Source organism: Schistocerca americana, chromosome 3 (assembly GCF_021461395.2).
Source record: "Schistocerca americana isolate TAMUIC-IGC-003095 chromosome 3, iqSchAmer2.1, whole genome shotgun sequence".
Lineage (NCBI taxonomy): Eukaryota > Metazoa > Arthropoda > Insecta > Orthoptera > Acrididae > Schistocerca > Schistocerca americana.
In genome coordinates this window covers 171,498,307-171,510,127 of record NC_060121.1, presented here as the reverse complement: position 1 = coordinate 171,510,127, position 11,821 = coordinate 171,498,307, and the positions used below count along the sequence as shown (strand labels likewise).

General features: G+C 40.4%; 1 non-coding gene across 1 annotated transcript; it reads left to right on the top strand.

Moving 5' to 3' along the window:
- Positions 1-1,261: 1,261 nt before the first annotated feature.
- Trnas-uga lies at positions 1,262-1,336 on the top strand. Its single transcript has one exon. It is a non-coding gene; the product is annotated as a tRNA-Ser (tRNA).
- Positions 1,337-11,821: the final 10,485 nt, after the last annotated feature.

Here is an 11,821-nt window from a genome sequence, read left to right as displayed (position 1 = left end):
TTCTTGGGCCTTGTACTTCTACTGCTCACCTCGGTAGCTGCCTGTTTCATTTCCTCTGCTGATGTTGGTTTTTGTAAAAGTTGTTTTGTGTCTAGGATATAAGAAAAAAACCAATAGAAATTTCAGGATCCCAAGATATTTTCCGTGTCAATTATATTCCTTCAAGCCATCTTTCCTGCCTTGATAATTTTATTTCAAGTGTATAGAAATCTGTCTTCAGAGAAGGACTACTTACTAGTACCTCTAAGACCACAAAGCTGTATGGGTAAAATTTAAAAAAATGTGATAGGCTATATTACACTGCTTAATGATAAGAATATTAAGAGTTTCAGGGATAAACTGAAACTGCTGAACTGGAATAATGTTATATGTTTATCCAGAAATGTTGAGGATGGCTTCAGTAAATATATTACCACTCTGAAATCTTTTTATGTCCCATGTCCAATGATAAAATTAAATAAGGAGACATTGGCAAAAAACATTACATAGATGGTTCACAGATCATTTGCAGAAACTGACATTGTTAGCTATGATCTCTCATGATAGAGTTAAAATGGTAGTGCACATAAAGAAGCTTGCATTAACCTCAAAAGCAATACATATCAGAATTTAGACTAACTAAATGGAGAGCAGTTGATTACTACACTGAAAACTCTCATGTTAAATGTAAGTCTTCTTGGAATTAACTCAGAATTAAGTCGGCTGTGGAAAAACTACAAATGATATTAATATTATTGCTGATGAATTTGCTGCTGATACTTAATAGCTTCCATAAAACTTTGACAACACAGTAACAAGAGGCACCTGAAAAGAAATGGAAATAGAATTACATGGTATCATTAAATCAATGGCAAAACTGAGCTGTTCAAAGTGGAAAAACTACAAATGATGTTAATATTATTGCTGATGAATTTGCTGCTGATACTAAACAGCTTCTATAAAACTTTGACAGCATAGTAACAAGAGGCACCTGGAAATAAATGGAAATAGAATTACATGGTATCATTAAACCAAAGGCAAAACTGAGCTGTTCAAAGTCTGAAGACATTTGTGTCCTGTCAAACTTTGTGATTGAAAGTGTAGTGGAGTTGATACATAACCTCTGTGCTTATTAATAAATTGGATCTTTGTTCCCAGAATGAGATTTTCACTCTGCACTCGGGAGCGTCAGGAGCAACTGACTGTCTTCACTGCTGCTGTGGTGGAAGGTAGGAGACGAGATACTGGCAGAAGTAAAGCTGTGAGGACGGGGCGTGAGTCGTGCTTGGGTAGCTCAGTTGGTAGAGCACTTGCCCGTGAAAGGCAAAGGTCCCGAGTTCGAGTCTCGGTCCGGCACACAGTTTTAATCTGCCAGGAAGTTTGGATTTTGGTTAGTGTTCATTTTCCAAAAAGTGTGAAGAAGATAGTGGTTTGTAAAACATTCTCGGTTTTCTTGCCACATCAGTTTGGGATAAAATCTCAAGCTTTTGATGATAGCCTCCATCATCATCGTCAGGAGCAACTGCCTGTCTTCAATGCTGCTGTGGTGGCCTTATATAGCCTGTGAACGGCTTCTGATTGGTTGGCGATTACATACTGCTGTCACAGACAGTGTCAATGTGTGCGCTGGTGGCACCACCATTTCCGTAGGAACGTAAACCCGGCAAGGAATGTCTCTGCTTCTTCTCTGCATTGAGTGCTTGTTTCCATGCACTGCTCAGATAGTATCTGCTATCACGGTTAAAGTTCTTCTTGCTCGTTCTTATTTCTACAGCCTCCTTAATAACACAATCCCAATATGTGGAGGTATGGGACAAAATTTTTGTTTCATCAAACAGTATTTTGTGTTTGTTTGTGAGGCTGTGCTCCGCAATATCTGATTTCTCCAGTTCTCTATTTTTAATATGCCATTTGTGTTTTGCACAGCGGTCAGAAACGGTATGAATCGTCACACCTATATAATTGCTTCCATACTCACAGGGGATATTATAAATTCCAGGGACCCTGAGGCCGAGACTGTCCTTAACACAGTGCATCGTTTCTTTAATTTTCTTAGGTGGACAAAAAATTGGTCTTATACTCTGTCTACCCAGGACTCTTCCTATTTTTCTGTATATAATGCCACAAAAAGGAAGAACCACGATCGGTGTTTCATCCTGTGAGTGTGCAGCATTTTCAAATTTCCTTTTCTTGGAGAATGCTGCCTTTACATTGCGTGCACCATAGCCATTCTTTCGGAACACACACTTCAGATGGTTAATTTTCGACTTTAAGTGGTCCTCGTCAGAAACAGTTTTTGCTCTATATGCAAATGTGTTCAGAACAGCTCTCTTCTGAACAGGATGATGGAAACTCTGTGCATTAAGATATAAATCAGTATGTGTTGGCTTGGGGTACACAGAGTGGCCAAGATGCCCATCTGCCTGTCATTGTACTAAAATGCCTGAGAATGGCAACCTTCCTTCCTTCTCCATCTCAACAGTGAACTGGATGTTCGGATGTATGCTGTTCATGTGTTCCATGAATTGTTCGAGAGCTTTTGCACCATGTGGCCAAACCATAAATGTATCATCAACATAATGATAAAATAAGGATGGATGGAGGGGAGCCGAATTTAATGCACGTTTCTCAAAATTCTCCATAAAAAAGTTAGCCAATGATGGAGACAATGAGAGCTGATCGCCATACCGTCCGTCATTTCATAAAATTTATTACCATACAAGAAGAGGTGGTTGTCATCACAAGCTGGAACAGCTTTATAGTTTCAGGAAGAAAAAGATCTGCCAGCATTTTCAAAGTGTCCTCCACAGAAACTTTTGAGAACAGTGATAGCACATCCAGGCTGACTAAAATGCCATTTTGACCAACTCGAATCTGTTTGATTTTCTCAATAAACATCTGGAAGTTTTTGATGTGATGTTCACATCGACCAACTATAGGAGTCATCAACTGTGTTAGGTATTTGGCCAGCTTGTAGGTAGGAGAACCAATTGCACTGACAATAGGACTCAAGGGAACATTATCCTTGTGGATCTTCAGTAGTCCATACAACCTGGGAGTTCTGTGAGCTCGGACTCTGAGATTTTTCGTAACGTCATCTGACAGACCAGAATTCTTCAGTAGCTCCATGGTTTTTCTGCTGTACATCAAAGTTGGGTCCCATGTAAGACATTTATACGTACTGTCCTCCAACAGTGATGTCATTTTGCTATGATATTCAGTAGTATTAAGAACAACAGTGGCATTTCCTTCGTCTGCTGGTAATATGACAAGATCTTCATTTCTCCTCTCTACTGATGTTAGAGCTGGGAGACTCAGCTGAGGCCAAAAAGTGACTGGTAATAATCCTCACTTTATCAGTGTCGTACTGTGCAAGATGCCGCACTGCTTGTTCTACTCCACTGATAAGATCCATGATGGGTGTAGTAGGTGGTGTATGCGCAAAATTCAAACCTTTATTAAGGATCGAGGTGGCTCCTTTGTCCAGTGGTGCATGGAAACAAGCGCTCAATGCAGAGAAGCAGCGGAGACATTCCTTGCAGGGCTTACATTCCCACAGAAGTGGTGGCGCAACCAGCATAGACATTGACACCGTCTGTGACAGCAGTACATAATCAACGACTAATCACTAGCCGACCAATCAGAAGCCGCCCACGGGCTGTAAAAGGCCACCAGAGCAGCAGTGAAGTCAGTTAGTTGCTCCTGACAATGACGATGGAGGCTATCATTGAAAACTTGAGATTTCAGCTTGAATTGACGCCGCAAGAAAATGGGAATGTTTTACGTATCAGTGCCATCATGAAAGACTTCGTTCTCAAGATAGTGGTTGTTCACCTACACAAAAAGGGTTGCTATATTTTCCAAAATAATTGAATTCATGAAGGAGATCCTTCAAGAATGGGGGAACTAAAACACTAACAGGCAGAAGCAATCACAGCCGGTTGCTTCTGTAAAGTATACTAACAACAAAGTACAATTAGTGCAAAACTACTCAAACTGATAACCATGGTAATTACATGTATATTACTGTACGTATGTTTGTTATGAGAAAAACAGCTACTTTGGGTGGGGGGAGGGGGGGCAAAAAAAAAAAAAAAAAGAAAAAATACCACTGCTCCTTACACATTTCCCATCAGCTGTTATTATCTGACATTCCAAACAAACTATTTTAACTGCACACAGAGCACTGTCAGTTGTCTATGTACTGGCAAAATCAGGATTTGTCTGATTCAAATATTAGAGTCAAGCAGAATTCACATTCCTGAGTCCAAGTATTCAGATACATTGTTCCATACCTGATGTTGATTGGTAACCTGTTGTAAACATTTGCACCCAAATGTAAAACTTCATTCTGAATCCTAGAGAGGCACACGTAGTTTATATGGAAATTATTTCTACTTGTAGTATTTTGGTTTTGAATTGCTGTGTTAATGCTAAATTCAGTCTTGTTATTAACCACGAGTACCAGCAAGGTTTAATGTATTGGCATGTAACTGTAAGAATTCCTAAGTTGCTGAAGAGGCTACTGCAAGTTGATCATTTATTAACTTTACACAGTATTCTTATTGTACAATTCTGTAGAGTAAATACTTTTTTACTTTAGCTGCAATACCCTGTAATATTATGCCATAGGATAAAAGTGAGCGAAAGTGGCAAAGTATGTGAGCAATCTTGTCTGCAGGTCACACAGAGAGATTTCTGAGTGCAGTGCAGGCAGATCTGAGCCTTTTGGCTAACTTATCCCCATGCTGATACCACCTCAGTTTATTATCCTTCTGGATTCCTAGCAACTCACACAAAGAACCTCATTCAGTGTATGCCCATCAGTCTCTACTTCTGGTACCTGTAAATAATTTATATTTATTTGGAATTGCATAATATGAATTTTTGCAAGATTGAGGTTTAGTGTGTTGCATGTGAACCAGTAATAAATGAAGTAATGCATACACACTCGTAAGCCATGCATATTAGCAGTGTGGTTTCATCCATGAGAGTGCACTGTGAAAGACCAATGCTGTGGACTTCTAATAGAGCCTGCAATGGGCAAGTGCCTATTTAAACCCTGCCTTGCTATGCTTGTGCTCAGTTATTATGTTATTACTGCTTGCATACATTTGCCCAATCTTATTATGTTCTGTGTATGTTATGGCTATTGGCGTACACGCCACAGTCCGATCAAGTTATACTACATTCTTGGTTGTGTTGCAACAGATCCGTCCTAGCATGTTAGCTCATAAATATTCTGATGGCTCTGAGTGGCCTATTGCATAAACATTGAAGACACTTAATGTGGCTCAGACTAGATAATCAGAGAAAGATGCTCTTGCCATTGTTTATGCCTTAAAGAAGTTTCATGTTTTCCGTTTTGGTGCAAAATTCCTTCTCATCACAAATCACAAGGTGTTAGTTTTGCTGTTTAATCACTCAGCATCATCACAGACAAAGCAGTGCATAACCTTCAACATTGGGTGCTGTTCCTCTCTCGTTACAACAATGAGATTCATTTCTGCCCCACAGCTAAACATACATATGCTGATGTGCTCTCCTGTCTTCTGGCTGGTCCGGGCCCAGTTTTTGATCAAGAGGAGTTACTTTGTTTCCAAGTTGATGAATGCACTCAACAAACTGTTGATGATTTTCCAGTTCCAGCACAGACTAGTGCTACCAATCTGATTTTATGGAAAGTGATACATTGTGTATAACATGGCTGGCCTGAGGCACCTCCATCAGGTGCTTCTGACCCCCTCCGTAACTACTATGTGTTTTTGAGTTTTGGCATTGTTTCTCTGTCACTGATGGTATTCTATTCCTTGATGTGGACTATTCCTCGTGTAGTGGTTTCCTCGACTCTCCATTCGGAGATCCTGCAATTGCTGCATGCTGATCCCTAGGTTGTGTCACACACCAAGGTGTTAGCCTACCGTCATGTTCTTTTGCCTGGTTTGGATGGTGACATAACTCCTTTGGTTATGGCAGTTTCTCAATGTGCATTACAGCAAGCTGCCCCATGGGCAATGTTGTCTCCATGGCTGCCACCTTTGCAGGCCTGGGACCATCTCCACATCGATTTTGCCAGCCCTTTCCTTAATGAATACTGACTAATAGTAACTGATACATTCTCCTGGTTCCCATATGTTGTTCGCTGGCTTTCAACTTTGGCCTCTGCCTCTGTGGCAGCCCTGCTGAAAATTTTTTCCATCGAAGGACTTCCAGCAATCTTGGTCTCTGATAATAGCTCCCAGTTTGTGTTGCAGGAGTTTACCAGCTTCTGCAATACCCACAGGATTAACCACATTTTGCCCCGCCCTTCCACCAGCAATTGAATGGTGAGGTCAAAAGGTTAGTTAGAACATTCAAAACACAAATGAAAAAGTACATAACCTGGTCTCTATCCGACGTTGCCTTGGATCAGTTTCTGTCTTCCTATCAGTTCACGCCATTCAGCAACAACAGACACACTGAACTGCTCCACGGGTAGCAACCCCAGAGCTCCTGCATCTCCTGCGGCTCGGCCAGGGACACCAACCTGAGGAGCCATCATCACATTTCCAAGCCGGGGAGGGGGGGGGGGGGGGGCTGTCTGGGCATCTGGGCATGCGGGTGTGATTGTCACCCAAAATGGATTCCCGCTATCTCCTGATGTCACGGCCACCATCTCTGCAACTTAAGTATGGGGGAGAGCCTCTGTGAACGTCATTATGAACAGTTGCACCTGCGCATGGATGACCAGACAGCCCCGGCCAGGACACCGACATCACCACGCCAGTCTGTGTCACTCTATGGATCACCTGATGCCACTGGGTCCCTGCAATATCATACGAGTGGTCCTGTCACCAGTGGATGAACCTGGCGCAGTTTCTCCAATACTGCTACTGGTACTGATGCATCCACCATCCACACCAGAGCTGTCTCTTCCGCCTCAGCTGCCAACTGCTGGGACACGACCACCACCCAGCCCTGGACCTGATGTCAACATGGAGCTCATGCCAGCGACACCCATCCTACCACATGAGTTCACACGAGAACCCGGACAGTGATGCTACCTGCACCCCAAGTACTTCTGACCATACTCCCAGTATCAGCACATCATCTCAATCAGAGCCTCGTAGAGGAAGACACCATGGACATCTTGCTGCAAATCCAAACTGTTACCCAAGGAAAGAAGAATGAAGTAATGTGCACACACTTGCATGCTGCATGGATTGGCAGTTTTTTGTCATCTGCGAGAGTATGCCGTGAAAGAGCAATACTGTGAACTTCTGATAGAGCCCATCATGGGTGAGTGCCTATTTAAACCCTGCTGCACTATGCTTGCCTTCGTTACCATGTTATTACTGTTTGCATACATTTACCTTATCTTACTGTGTTCAGAGTATGTTATAGTGATTGGCCTACAGGCCACAGTCTAATAAAGTTGTTCTACATTCTTGGTTGTGTTGTGTGTTCCAGTTATAAACCTTTTGCATTATTCGTGTGACTGTATCTGGTATGGACGTTTTTGAACATTTATATCAATATACCTATGCCACAGTAAATATAACAGGTTTTGAAGAGTCCTTGAAAGTCAGTAGTAAATAATTTATATAGGACAAGATCAAGAATGGGATGAGACCAAACCTTGTGGCACACCATATTTCATGTTTCTTCACTGTCAGTTTAATCTTATTCCTGTTTTACCGATTGCTAAAATGACTATTTTCCATTGTTAACGTATGACTCTGTTATGCAAGAGGAAGTCCTTTAATGTAATACTATTTTAGTTTCCCTTTCAGAATTTTGTGATCTACCAGTCAAATGTCTTGGCAAGCTCACAGAAAATGCCAACAGGGTAACTTTTCTTCTTTGGTTCTACTAGAGTTGAGTTTGTGAGATCATATATATTTATTCTACAGCAAATAATCGTTTAAGGAAGCCAAACTGTGGTGTTGTTTAAGGCTATTCTCAGAAAGATGTTTCCATATCCTGTTGTAATCCAGTTTATCAAAAATTTTTGAGAATGTAGGAGGAGTGAGAGGTGAGAGTGCTCTGTAATTAGTGATCAGTCGTGTCTCTTTACTTTTCTGCACAGATGTTACTATTGCAAAATTTAGTCTATAAGGAAATACTCCTTGACCTATCAACTGATTGCGAAGGTAACTTATGGGTGGCACTACCAAGTCAGCACAAGAGTTTAGCACTTTGGTTAGGGTACCATCATAGCCAAAAGAGTAACTGATATCTTGTGTGGGATATGCATGACCTGTTTGAGTTAGTATATCTGCTTTTGATGAAGGATTTTTTTATCCCTGTGTTATTGAAGTACGGAACCCAAATAGATGTTCAATGCAATATTCACTGAGGTCTATGCCCCAGGACTTCGTTCCACTTTTTGCATCTACAGTCACTCCTCTTTCATCATGTTATGCCTACATTACTGTGATACTGATTTTAGCAGCCAATAATTTTAATTTTGTTTCATATCTCTCACTTTTATTGCTCTCTGTCCTACAATATTCCAGATGGTCTTTGTCTTGAATTTTTTCCGCATAGTTCGTGTTTCTTCTGCCTTTTTGATTACACTCTGTTGCATTTTATAATATTAAGTTTTGATTAGAATTTGTTAAAGTAAATAAATCAGAACTGTGTTTCCTGTCCTCTCCTTGGTTTTGTGTTGTGTGAAATTCTTTGCTCCTATAAGTTTGTTTTTGGGGCTTTTACTGTGTGAAGTTTCGTTGTTATGTATCATCTTTTTAGATATTAAAGGAAGAAGATCACTGTTCCTAAAGGTGTCATGTTCTTGCTTTAAAATTATATCCTAAGTTCACCACAACAGGTTGTGGTCCCAGGTTTGAATGCTTCAGCTCGTGAGAATTATAGTATTTGTTCACTATACTATTTTTCAGTTTACCAGGATATTTGTGAGACTGCAAAATATGTGGAATGGCAGACACAACACTTCAGTTGATGATGACAGTAGTCATACAGATATCTGAAAGTTGTAAAGTGAAGATCAGTGGGAAACATGGAAATGGCAGATTCAACTTTGTGTAAAGAAACATTCTGTGGACCTTGGTATTGGTGTGGAGACTGGCTTGCCTCAGCGATACAGATAGCCAGACCATAGGTACAACCACAATGGAGGGGTATCTGTTGAGAACCAGACAAACGTGTGGTTCCTAAAGAGGAGCAGCAGCCTTTTCAGTAGTTGCAGGGGCAACAGTCTGGATGATTGACTGATCTGGCCTTGTAACATTAACCAAAATGGCCTTGCTGTGATGGTACTGCGAACAGCCATAATTTTTCCTGTGGGCATTCAGCTTTACTGTATGGTTAAATGATGATGGCATCCTCTTGGGTAAAATATTCTGGAGGTAAAATAGTCCCCCATTCGGATCTCCAGGTGGGGACTACTCAGGAGGATGTCGTTATTGGGAGAAACAAAAATGGCATTCTACTGATCAAAGAGTGGAATTTCAGATCCCTTAATCGAGCAGGTAGGTTAGAAAATTTAAAGAGGGAAATGGATAGGTTAGATACAGTGGGAATTAATGAAGTTCAGTGGCAGGAGGAATAAGACTTCTGGTCAGGTGAATACAGTGTTATAAATCCAAAATCAAATGGGGGTAATGCAGGAGTAGGTTTAATAATGAATAAAAAAATAGGAGCGTAGATAAGTTACTATGAACAGTGTACTGAACACATTATTGCAGCCCAGATAGACACGAAACCCTTGCTTACCACAGTAGTACAAGTTTATATGCCAACTAGTTCCGCAGATTATGAAGAGATTGAAGAAATGTATTATGAGATAAAAGAAATTATTCAGATAGTTAAGGGAGACAAAAATTTAATAGTCATTGGGAACTGGAATTCGATAGTAGGAAAAGGAAGAGATGGAAAAATATTAGGTGAATATGGACTGGGGGAAAGGAATGAAAGAGAAAGCCCCCTGGTAGAATTTGGCACAGAACCTAATTTAATCAAAGCTAACACTTGGTTTAAGAATCATGGAACAAGGTTGTATACTTGGAAGAGATCTGGAGTCACCAGAAGGTTTCAGATTGATTTATAATGGTAAGACAAAGGTTTCAGGACCGGATTTTAAAATGTAAGACATTTCCAGGGGCAGATGTAGACTCTGACCACAGTTTATTGGTTATGAACTGTAGATTAAAACTGAAGAAACTGCAAAAAGACAGGAATTTAAAGAGATGAGACCTGGATAAACTGGAAGAACCAGAAGTTGTAGAGAGTTTGAGAGGGAGTATTAGGGAAAGACTGACAAGAACAGGGGAAAGGAATACAGCAGAAGAAGAATGGGTAGCTTTGAGAGATGACGTAGTGAAGCCAGAAGAGGATCAATTAGGTAAAAAGACAAGGGCTAGTAGAAATCCTTGTGTAACACGAGAGGTGTTGAATGTAATTGTTGAAAGGAGAAAATATAAAAATGCAGTAAATGAAGGAAGTGAAAGGAATACCAATGTCTAAAAAACAAGATTGACAGAAAGTGCAAAATGGTTGAGCAAGAATGGCTGGAGATCAAATGTAAACATTTAGAAGCATGTATCACTAGGGGAAAGATAGATACAACATACAGGAAAGTTAAAGAGACCTTTGGCGAAAAGAGAAGCACCTGTATGAATAGCAAGAGCTCAGAGGGAAAACCAGTTCTAAGCAAAGAAGGGAAAGCAGAAAGGTGGAAGGAGTGTACATAGGGTCTACACAAGGGAGTTGTATTTGAGTGGAATATTATGGAAATGGAAGAGGATGTAGATGAAGGGGAGACGGGAGATACGATACTGTGTGAGGAATTTGACACAGCACTGAGAGACCTAATCAAAACAAGGCCCCGGGAGTAGACAACATTCTGTAAGAACTATTGGTAGCCTTGGGAGGACCAGCTATGACAAAACTCTTCCACCTTGTGAGCAAGATGTATGAGACAGACTAAATGCCCATAGACTTCAAGAAGAATATAATAATTCCAAAGAAAGCAGATACTGACAGGTGTGAAAATTACCGAACTAGCTGTTTAATTAGTCACAACTGCAAAATACTAACATGAATTCTTTACCGAAGACTGGAAAAACTGGTAGAAGCTGACCTCAGGGAAGATCAGTTTGGATTCCAGAGAAATGTAGGAGCATGTGAGGCAATACTGACTCTATGACTTCTCATAGAAATAGGTTAAGGAAAGACAAGCCAATGTTCATAGCCTTTGTAGACCTAGTGAAAGTTTATGACAATGTTGACTGAAACACCCTCTTTCAAATTCTAAAGATGGCAGGGGTAAAATACAGGGAGCAAAAGCCTATTTATGGTTTTACAGACACCAGACAGCAGTTACACATGTTGAGGAACAGGAAAGGGAAGCAGCGGTTGAGAAGGGAGTGAGATAGGGTTGTAGCCTGTCGCTGATGTTATTCAATTAGAGGTTTGCCGATGACATTGTAATTCTCTCAGAGGCAGCAAAGGACTTGGAAGAGCAGTTGAACGGAATGGACAGTGTCTTGACAGGATGATACAAGATGGGTATCAACATAAGCAAAATGAGGTTAATAGAATGTAGTTGAATTAAATCAGGTGATGCTGATGGAATTAAATTAGGAAAAGAGGCACTTAAATCAGTAAATGAGTTTTGTTATTTGGGAAGCAAAATAACTAATGATGGTTGAAGTACAGAGAATATAAAATATAGACTTGCAATGGCACAAGAAAAGTGTTTCTAAAGGAGAGAAATTTGTTGGAATCAAATATAAATGTGGTGGTTCAGAAGAACGCTGAAGATTATATGTGTAGATCACGCAAATAATTAGGAGGAACTGAATAGAATTGGGAAGAAAAGAAATTTGTGGCATGACCT